General features: G+C 35.2%; 1 pseudogene; it reads left to right on the plus strand.

Moving 5' to 3' along the window:
* The first annotated feature begins 7,145 nt into the window (after window positions 1-7,145).
* LOC123586922 lies at window positions 7,146-7,575 on the plus strand (annotated as a pseudogene).
* Window positions 7,576-11,088: the final 3,513 nt, after the last annotated feature.

The raw sequence follows: 11,088 nt of genomic DNA on the forward strand, positions 1-11,088 counted from the left end.
ATTACTTTTTTTAATGTTTTTATTTATTTTTGAAACAGAGAGAGACAGAGCATGATCAAGGGAGGGGCAGAGAGAGGGGGAGGCACAGAATCTGAAGCGGGCTGCAGGCTCTTAGCTGTCAGCACAGAGCCTGATGCAGGGTTTGAATTCACGGAGTGTGAGATCATGACCTGAATTAAAGTCAAATGCTCAACTGAGTAAGCCACCCAGGCACCCCACAATATGCATATTAATTTAAATAAAGTATTATATAGTGATAAGTGCTGGGGGATAAACCAGGGAAAGTTAGAAAATGTGAACATATGATATTTAATTTGAATGGTCAAGAAAGGCTTTAAAAATTACCATTTTAGTAAAATTCTCAAATATAATTAAGAAGTCAGTCATGTCAATATCTATAAGAAGAGCATTCTAGAAAGAGGAGAAGAGTGAGGATAAAAGCTCTAGGCATGGGTTGTTTTTTTTTTTTTTGCTTGTTTGTTTTTGTTTCTGATGAGTTACAGAAATAGTAAGGAGGCCAATGTGTCTGGAGCAGAATAAGAAAGAGGGCGGGTGCAGATTATTCAGGGACCTAATAAAGCAGATAAGAAGGATGGATTGAAGCCTATAAAGTCTTCAGCTTTACTTTACAGTAGAGTATTTTGAGAAGAGAAACAGTATAATCTGATTTACATTTTACAAGGTTTGTAAATGTTATTTACACCAAAGGACTCTCTCTACTCAAACTTACCTCACTCTTGTAAATTATCACATTATTGAATATTATGATCACGTGAATACATTTTGATCATGATGTCCTATAAATATCATAGAAGTAATGTTCTAAATATTATCATTGTCTGCTTTGTTTTTGGTAACATCTTAAAAAGATTAGCCTATTTCCTAGTCCTGAAGTATTCTCTTGATGTAAATTTATTCATTAGGAATCATTTTCCCATTGTAAGGCATTGAAACTGAACTCAAACTGTCTTAAGAATAAAAGGGAGTGTGGCTTTATTGGACCATATAACAGAACTAGCTTCCTTCTTGGATACAATAGTTCATAAGAAGGTATCAGTTCTTTATCTTTTCTGTAGATTTGTTTGCCTATTTGTTGACTTTATTCTCTAAGAGATTCTATATACCTGGGGAAAATTACCCCCGTTTGCAACACCAAGAAGCATTCCAATGGCTTAATGAATCAGTAGCCTAAAATATCATATCTGTATCAGTGACTATACATCAAACACATTGAAATTTTCTCAGTGGACATATTTGTTTCGTATGGCCAATCCTGAGCCTAATACCGTGGCCAAGAAGCTAAGTGGTCTACTTGATTGACATGAGCTTAGCTGTATGATCTGGAAAAATAATTGTGATTTACAGCCACAAATCTAAGTCACATATCTTATTCTTATGGTATGTGAAGGGCATACCACTGTGACTTTCAGCCATAGGAAATGAAGAAGTGTCAAGTAAAGAAAAACATGAGTTCTACATAAGAATATTAGAGCAATGTTGTCAAAGAAACATGTAGGAAAGTTTAACAGGAGACTAACACTCTCAGTACTATAATCCAAGATGGGCATGTCAGAGGAACCAATGGTAGGTTAAATTAAGAGGAATTCAGGGAACAAATGGTATAATGTTTTTTGTTATATAAAGCAGTCTTCATATGGTTGTGTTACCACTTTAAATCTGCCAAAGTCTAACTCACTCGGCCTTCAGATATTTCACTGCATGTAAGAAGTATATTTGACTTCAGGTACATTAAAAAAAAATAAAGTACATGTGTGCATATGTTTGTGTAAGTATACATGTGTCCATAAACTAACGTAAGTTAATGTATGGTATGCATGTAGGCAAAAGTACATTGGTAGAGATTATGGCTTTTTTTCTAACAGCACAGAATCTAGCACATAGAAAATACTCAATAATTTTTCAGTGAAGTCTTCTTAAATCAGCCTATAAATAAATGTTTCAAAAATAACCATGAACTGCAAAGATTGTTTCTAACATATCTAATCTGGTGTGTAATAGCTTCTAATATGTAGTAATGCTTTCTTTAAAAAAAAAAAAAGAAGTTAAATCCTAAGAGGTGATGCACTTTAAAATTCCTCTAATTCTTTTTTTTTCTTTATTCACTTTTATTCTTTAATTTAAGTAAAAAATATCTTAAATGTTAAATTATTAATACAAGATCAAAAGCAAGATTTAAAACACAAGCATATTATCTATGCTTTAATTGTATCCTTATCCTGTTTATTTTCTGTCTCCTTACTTGTGAGAAGAGGAACTTATTCTTATTTTAACTTTATTTTAAGGTGCTATTATATTTAAAGTGAACTAATTTTGCACCACTTTATTAAACACATTCACATTCATTCATTTCATATGAGCACCTTGTGACTATTGTTTTACCTCCCTAAATTGTTTTATATAGACACAAAACACTTCTGCTTAATTTGATGATACCATCCCTACCAACGTATTAGGCAGCTGTGACAGAATGCAATTTCGTTTTTTCCACATATTGGTGACTAAGATGGACTGATGTTACACGAACTTCCTAATGTTCCGATTTCCAATGCATACATTTTACACAAACTGCCAAACATAGGTCACTGGATATTCCTGAGTAGAAGACAATGAAATAAAATGAAAAATGAAGTCTTAGAGTTTCTCTATCCTGGGTAGTGCAAAATCATGACAATACATTTTATATTTTTCATTAGAAGTGGCATGTGAATCAGCCCACACATTAAAATCAAAAATTTTATTGTCAAAGAATGCAGCAGAAACTAAATCATTAATTTCATTGGATGGGTACACTATCTTGTTACCCTGAAAGATATGTCTTTCTCAACTATATACATTTTAAAAAGAGAAAATACAAAGAAATCCCTTGTTTATAAATCTCAATTTCCTATGAAAACATTCTTTAAAACTAAAATTATCATTTTGTTCCTTATTTATAAGTACTTGACATTGCAGCAAACATGTTAGATATGTTTATGATTGCAAAACAAGTATGTGACCAATTTTCTTTATGAAGCATAGAAGAAGTCATTTCTCTATTCTGTTAACAGATTTCACTCACTTGCTATCTTCCCCTTTCAAAATATAATATTTTGTGTCTCTATGTTCAGGATATAGATCTGTCACTAATACACACACAAGTGCATTGCTTTTGATGTGACCTTTTTCTAAGGAAACCATCCCCATATACTGCCAGGCATCTTTTCTCAGCGATATCCAGATATGAACTCAATTGGCAAAAGGCTTTATTGTGGGGAACTTTGCACATTGTTCTCATCACTTTTAAGGCATTTCAAAGCCTACACAGCTGTAAAATTGTTTTATCTCTTTTTTCCCCCAATAAGGATTAGCTGAGGTCCAGGGAGTATTATAAGCCTGATAAAGCTTTGAGTGCTTTTAGACTGAACTTGGAATGAGTCCAAATATCTCTAACTCCAACATATCAAACCTAAAGTATTGCAAAAAGCCCAAGTGGTTCAACAATCCTCAACCACCTTCAGGACTAAAGCACTTATCTCTCCAGCTGTTGGAAGTGTAGTCTTGCAGCTGAGTCTGTCTGAAAAAATTGCACTAAGTTTTAGAGAGCCACCTCACCAAAATTATGTATCCTTCTGGAAATGTAGTCCACATCCAATGAATGTCCAGAACAGGGATGGTAAGTAAGGTGGGTTGACATGAGGAACTGTTAAAAGGCTTACTCCTTTTCCCTCCATTCATGACAACCCTGAAGGAGATTCATCTTTATTCTAGTGGGACTGACTGGTCTTTGCTGCAGTGGCATGCAGTTCTTATTGTCCCTCTGCCCAGACCTGTTGGTGTGTGTGTGTGTGCGTGTGCGTGTGTGTGTGTGTGTGTGTTTAACTCTCTCATGGATGTTATTCCTGAAAACAACAAACTTCTTGCATACAAATATCTATAGCACAGCCTGTTTCCCAGAGAAGTTGGCTAGCAACACAACTAAATTAAAGTAAGAATATGCAATTCCATTTCTTAAAAAAACACCTTGAGATTAATGAAGAAAATCTTATATCACTACCTTCAGTATGTGAAATTATAGTGGACAGAATAAAATTATAGGCTGCTTTTGGATGGTATTGTCACAGGGACTAAGTGTACATTTATTTCCTTGATTAGCTTTATAATTCTAAGGCTGAGGTACAAAAGTTTAAAAAAATGATGTTGACTCTGTTTCTGTTTTTGAGTTTATTTATTTTGAGACAGACAGAATGAGCAGGGGAGGGGCAGAGAGAAAGAAGAGAGAGAATCCCAAGCAGGCTCCATGTTATCAGCATGGAGCCCGACATGGAGCTTGAATTCATGAGCCATGAGATTATGACCTGATCTGAAATCAAGAGTCAGATGCTTAATCCACTGAGCCACCAGGCTCCCGAGGCTATTTCTTTACACTTATATATTCTGACCCTTTAAAAAAAATGTTGAATCCACTTCTCTCTCTCTCTCTCTCTCTCTCTCTCTCTCTCTCTCTGTGTGTGTGTGTGTGTGTGTGTGTGTGTGTGTGTGTTTGGAGGTGGGAGGTAAGTTTATAATCAGTTTTAAATTACACAATATTAGACCTAATTATGATATACATGTTTAGCATGTGCCTAAAAAGTGTTGCTTTGATTTTATATATTTTTTGATTTTATCATTTTGAAAGTTTATTTTCAGTGTTAAGGAGAAGCTTAAAAATATTTGGGCACTTAGTGACTTCCTTCCCTTTGTCCAGTTGTAGTAATTTTTCCTCTACCCTTTCTGTGTTTCTCATTGTAAAGTCTTCTTTCAAATATTAACAAATTGGCTCCAGGAGGGTAATAATTTACTATCCTATCATCAATGTAGGAGAGTGCTCATTTTACAATGTTAACTATGTGGCATATTATCTTTTTTTCCCTTCATCAACATAATGGATGAAATGCGATATACTCCACTGTTTATTTTACCTTCTAAAACTATTGAAATTGAAAATGTTTGTACATGGATGTTCAAAAAATAGTGAGATGACCTTTGGGACCCTGTCACAATATAAATTAATATAAAAATTGCTCCTGTGCTACACCTGGGTTAGTGTCTTGTGGTTGCCCAAAGGAAGGCAAGATTAACCCCCAATCCAGAATTCAGTTCAAATATCGAGATAGATTATGCTACCCAAGAACTAAGAGGTATAAGAACACTTATTACTCACATTATAAGGTTTTCTTGGGGGAGCAAGCAGACCTACACCAATGTACAAAAACGGCTTAATATAGCAAAGAGGGACAAATGGCTTGGGGTTTTATAGTGATTAGAGGGCAGTTTCAGGTTTAGAGTTCCCTTCATTGTCCTGGATTTTGTGGGATTTGAACTTTCTACCAGAACCAAAGGAAGGAGCCTGTGGACTTTTAAATGAGCTTGCTAAGGTGTTGGGCCAGAGATCTATAAAGATGTCTTGGGCTTAAACTATATCAAAAGTCAAACATCAAAAATGCAATCAGACTCTTTCAGTTAAAAATAAAGTGAAATAACAAGTGCTGGAAATAGAGAAGGAACTCAAAACTACAGAGGAAAGAGCAAACTGACATCCTAAGAAGACCATGGGTACTGTAAACTGTGGAATCTGATTGACTGAGACCATGGAATGACTTTATGTCTTCACTTAAGGGAAATGGGAGTGACATTCCTCAAACTCTGAAGTGCTGCTCCACAACTTAAAAATAAATTACTAAATCAACCAACATTCTCAACTCACCTCTAGCTACAGTGATTGCAATGATGTTTGTCATCTACCTGTGACTTTGACTTTTAAAAACTACTCCTTTGAGAGAAATTAAAGCCTTAAATCTGAAACATATGAATTTTATAATCAGGGTTCAAAATTTACAACATACCTTCAGTACTGGAATATACAGGCAAACAATTACTATAGAAACTGACTAAGGACTTGTGAAGTTTCTTGAACTCTGTAGGAAGCAAGTTGTAGAAAAACACTTACAAATGAAAGATGAAACCATAGGATGAATAAAATGACAATGAGCTTATCTTAAAATATTTATATAAAACAAGATCAAGAAAATGAGCCCATAAAAAAGCAGGAACAAAAGCCCAAATAATTAATATACATTGACCAATTTAGAATGAATAAAATACTAACATGTTTGTTTTTTCTTTTATTTTTCTACAAGTTAAATAAAAACTTATTCTTTTTCTACAAGTTAAATAAAAACATTCCAGCTAGATAACATGCAGTGCAATATTTACTTCACGTTTAGAATCTAGTGATTCAACATTATATACAACACCCAGTGCTCATCACAATTGTCCTCCTTATTACCCATCACCCATTTAACCCATCCTCCCATCCCCACCCCTCTTGTAACCCGTAGTTTGTTCTCTATAGTTAAAAGTATGTTTCTTGGTTTGCCTCTCTCCCCACCATCCCCATGTTCATGTGTTTTGTTTCTTAAATTCCACAGATGAGTGAAATCATATGGTATTAGTCGTTCTCTGTCTGATTTAGCTTAGCATAATACACTCTAGCTCCATCCACATCGTAGCAAATGGCAAGATTTCATCTTTTTATGGCTGAGTAATATTACATTATATATGTATATGTATATATATAGCACTTCTTCTTTATCCATTCATTATTTAATGGATATCTGGGCTCTTTCCGTAATTTGGCTGTTATCAGTAAATTAGCATGTTTAAAAAAGGTTTAAGAAAGACCTCAGAGAAATCATGCCATGTCAAGAGAAAAGCAATAATGAAGAAGAGAAATTATAAAACAAATAAAATATGGTTATCAAAATTAAAAATGTAGGGGCGCCTGGGTGGCGCAGTCGGTTAAGCGTCCGACTTCAGCCGGGTCACGATCGCGCGGTCCGTGAGTTCGAGCCCCGCGTCAGGCTCTGGGCTGATGGCTCGGAGCCTGGAGCCTGTTTCCGATTCTGTGTCTCCCTCTCTCTCTGCCCCTCCCCCGTTCATGCTCTGTCTCTCTGTCCCAAAAAAAATAAATAAACGTTGAAAAAAAAAAATTAAAAATGTAATGATTTGTCATGTTAAATGGGGCAAGATCATACCCTCCATGATAAAGATATTTTAAAAATACATTGATCTTGTCCTCTCTCGCTGCTATAAGCGTGACCACCAGTATGAATGACACAGTAGCTATCCAGGAAGTTCATGGCCATCCTAATACATCAGCAGAAGCAGATGGTTATTGATGTTCTTCATCCCAGAAAGTCAACAGTACCTAAGACAGAAATTCAGGAAAAAATTAGCCAAAATGTACAAGACTACATCAGATGTCATCTTTGTATTTGGATTCAGAACCATTTTGGTGATGGCAAGACAACTGGGTTTGACATGTTTTATGATTCCTTTGATTATGCAAAGAAAAATGAACCCAAACATAGACTTGCAAGACAGGGTCTGTATGAGAAGAAAAAGAAATCAAGAAAACAGCAAAAGGGATCCATGAACAGAACGAAGAAAGTCAGGGGAACTGCAAAAACCAATGTTGGTGCTGGCAAAAAGTGAGCTGGAAATTGGACAACAGAAAGAGTAAAGAATCTGCAGTGACTATCTGTGGTGATGGTGTATATTTGTCATGAGATGATTAATAAACTAAGAACTTAAAAAAATACATTGATCTCCAAAAAATGCATTGATGGACATAAAACAAAGGGACACAGAAGTTGCCTGAAAGAGTTCCTGACCAAAGTTGGGACAGTTTGAACACCAAAATGAAGTAGGTATAATACCTCAAGACATAACATGAATATCCATGTGTTGATACTAATAAACATACATAATTGAATAAACAAGTTGATGGGACAGAAGAAACAAATCTCTGATGCAGAAGAATTCCAAATAATTTATGTAGATACTCTGTGCTTTGAGTGGAAGATACAAACACCCACTCTTTAATTCTGGGCTGTGCACACCGACTTCTTCCTCACAAGTACCATGTGGAAATGATCAAAGTCTAACTTTATAGTGTAGAAGTCTAACACTACTTCAGCCAGGTGATAAATATCTACAGTATAGATCATTAATAGTATGCACCCTTGATATGATGAGTTCAAAATATTACTTCACCTCTCAGGTGTTTCTCCTAAAAACCTATAACCCCAATCTAATCATGAAAAAAAAACAACACCATATACATAACAATATAAGAGCATCCTCCAAAATACCAGGCCAGTATTACTCAAGACTTTCAAGACCATCAAAAACAAGAAAAGTCAGAAATTGTCACAACTAAGAGGAGTCTATGGAGACATGATAACATAAGGTAATATGGTATCTTGGAGGCAATCTTCCTAACCTAGATATATTTATACATGTGTCAATATTGGCCCCAAACAGACAGGTCCTCACTGTTAGCAGCTTTCTTCATTAATGTGGGGCTTTTTAAGAAGTAGCTAAAATGCTTGCTTGTGTTCTAAAAATTAGTTTAAGTTGCATTTTTCAATTATTTTGTGTGTGTGTGCTATTTCCCTTGTCCTAATGGAGAGTAAAGAGAAAAGACCAGTATGATCAGAATGCATGTGTGAGGGAGATAAATGAAATCACAAAACTTGCAGAGTGTAAACTTTTTATTCTCTACTCTCCACAAGTTGTACTATGCTCCAGTTTGAATGGAAGGGGGAAGATCTCAAACCATCCCAATTATTAATTTAGCCACCTGTTTTTCCTCATAATTTAAGAACCCTTACTTTGAAGACAGTGAAGATATTCTCTGAGCATTTAAAATCAAAACTATACTGAAAATGGGATTAAAATGTCCTATCTGAAACATACATATTGCCTAAATTTATGCTATACAACAGGCCATGTCAAGTTAGTTTTTCTAACGTGCTATGGTTTCTCTTTCCTGTTTTCCACCCCTTACTCCTCGCAGCTCACCTCACATTCAGAATTCATGCCAAATTTTGTAATAGAGCAAAGTAAAGCCAAAATTTTCTAATGCAGATAACAAAATAAAAATGAAGCCAAAATTCAACCAAGTGTCTTACATTAAAAAAAAAAAAATTTAAACCTTTAGAAGTATGCTTCTCAATACTTAGTAATTTCAAATCATCATAAAAAGAAAGTATAAATGACAAAGAGACAATAAATCCTTCATAAAATAATGTTAACATTTGCTACATCTACTTCCAGGTATGTTTGTTTTTATGATTTTGTTCATACAACAGATACTGAAGAAACCCTTTTGCAGTGGAAGATCAGCTTAATAATCACTTTTGTCTGAAAACCGCCCTCTCACAGCACTGGGTGGGGACTACCATATTTGAATTACTTATCTGCTACACTGTGTGGCCAGGATTTGTGATAGGGTTGGAAACCTGCTGAAAATAAGTGTAATGATTCATGCTCTGGTGATTTGAAATTATGAGTGAGGGATTCTAGTTTCTTCTGAATATTTTTTTAAATTGTAATTATTTAAATGTGGCCTGCCATATTTTACTGTATTCACACACACACACACACACACACACACACACACACATACACACACACAAACCTGTTCCAAACTGCTTAAAAAGGAATAAATTAGATATGGATTGGAGGGGTGGGACTCACATTAGACCCCAAGAGAAAGAAACTGAAAGAGTGGCTTTCTGAGCTCAAGACCATGCTCCCATTCCTCATTTCCCTCTTTTGGGAGATTACGATCCTTTTGTATATGAAGTTTAATAAACTCCTTACTAGAAGTTTCATTTTGTTGCTTAGAATGTCTCAAGTTTGTTTCTTTACTTGGGACAAACAAATCTGAAATGAAATACATTTTACTTTATAACTTACTTTTATCATCTTTAAAATATAAATATTGATTGTGCTAGGGAAAAGTAATCTTCAAATTTATGTATAAACTTGATCTTTTAATATATTTTAAAAAAATAACATTTCGTAACAGGAAAAAAGCCTTGCAAATGTTTTCATTATACTAATATGCACAATTAAGAAAATGGGTATTAATTAAACACAAGCACACAAAACAAGAATTTGTCGATAAAAGAGGTATAAACAGAAGTCTAACCATAGACTTTGTTAGAATTTCTGCTTAAGAACTTACTTCAATGTAAATATATTTAAATCTTGGCTAAGCTAAATAAACCAAAGAATAATGTTGCAGCCTATTTATTCATAAAACATGTTGATTCATGTGTTTGTTTTAAGGGGATAATCATGCCATTATCAAGGGGAAATTTTTCTTTTTTTTGATATGAAATTTATTGTCATATTGGTTTCTGTACAACACCCAGTGCTCATCCCAATAGGTGCCCTCCTCAATGCCCATCACCCACCCTCCCCTCCCTCCCACCCCCCATCGACCCTCAGTTTCTTCTCAGTTTTTAAGTCTCTTATGGTTTGGCTCTCTCCCTCTCTTTTTTTTTCCTTCCCCTCCCTCACAGTCTTCTGTTAAGTTCCTCATGATCCATATAAGAGGGAAAACATATGGTATCTGTATTTCTCTGTATGACTTATTTCACTTAGCACCACACTCTCCAGTTCCATCCACGTTGCTACAAAAGGCCATATTTCATTCTTTTTCATTGCCAAGTAGTATTCCATTGTGTATATAAACCAAAATTTCTTTATCCATTCATCAGTTGATGGACATTTAGGCTCTTTCCATAATTTGGCTATTGTTGAGAGTGCTGCTATAAACATTGGGGTACAAGTGCCCCTATGCATCAGCACTCCTGTATCCCTTGGGTAAATTCCTAGCAGAGCTATTGCTGGGTCATAGGGTAGATCTATTTTTAATTTTTTGAGGAACCTCCACACTGTTTTCCAGAGTGGCTACACCAGTTTGCATTCCCACCAACAGTGCAAGAGGGTTCCCATTTCTCCACATCCTGGCCAGCATCTATAGTCTCCTGATTTGTTCATTTTAGCCACTCTGACTGGCCTGAGGTGGTATCTCAGTGTGGTTTTGATTTGTATTTAAGGGAAAATTTTTCCAGTTAGGTAGCCAAAGTAATAATCTAGCCAGAGCAAGATTATTTGACCTCAAATTATATCTCACCTTCTTGATATGTGAGCCACCAGGAAGAAGCATTTTCCAAATCAGCTGATGCATCC

This window comes from Leopardus geoffroyi, chromosome C3 (genome assembly GCF_018350155.1).
Source record: "Leopardus geoffroyi isolate Oge1 chromosome C3, O.geoffroyi_Oge1_pat1.0, whole genome shotgun sequence".
NCBI lineage: Eukaryota > Metazoa > Chordata > Mammalia > Carnivora > Felidae > Leopardus > Leopardus geoffroyi.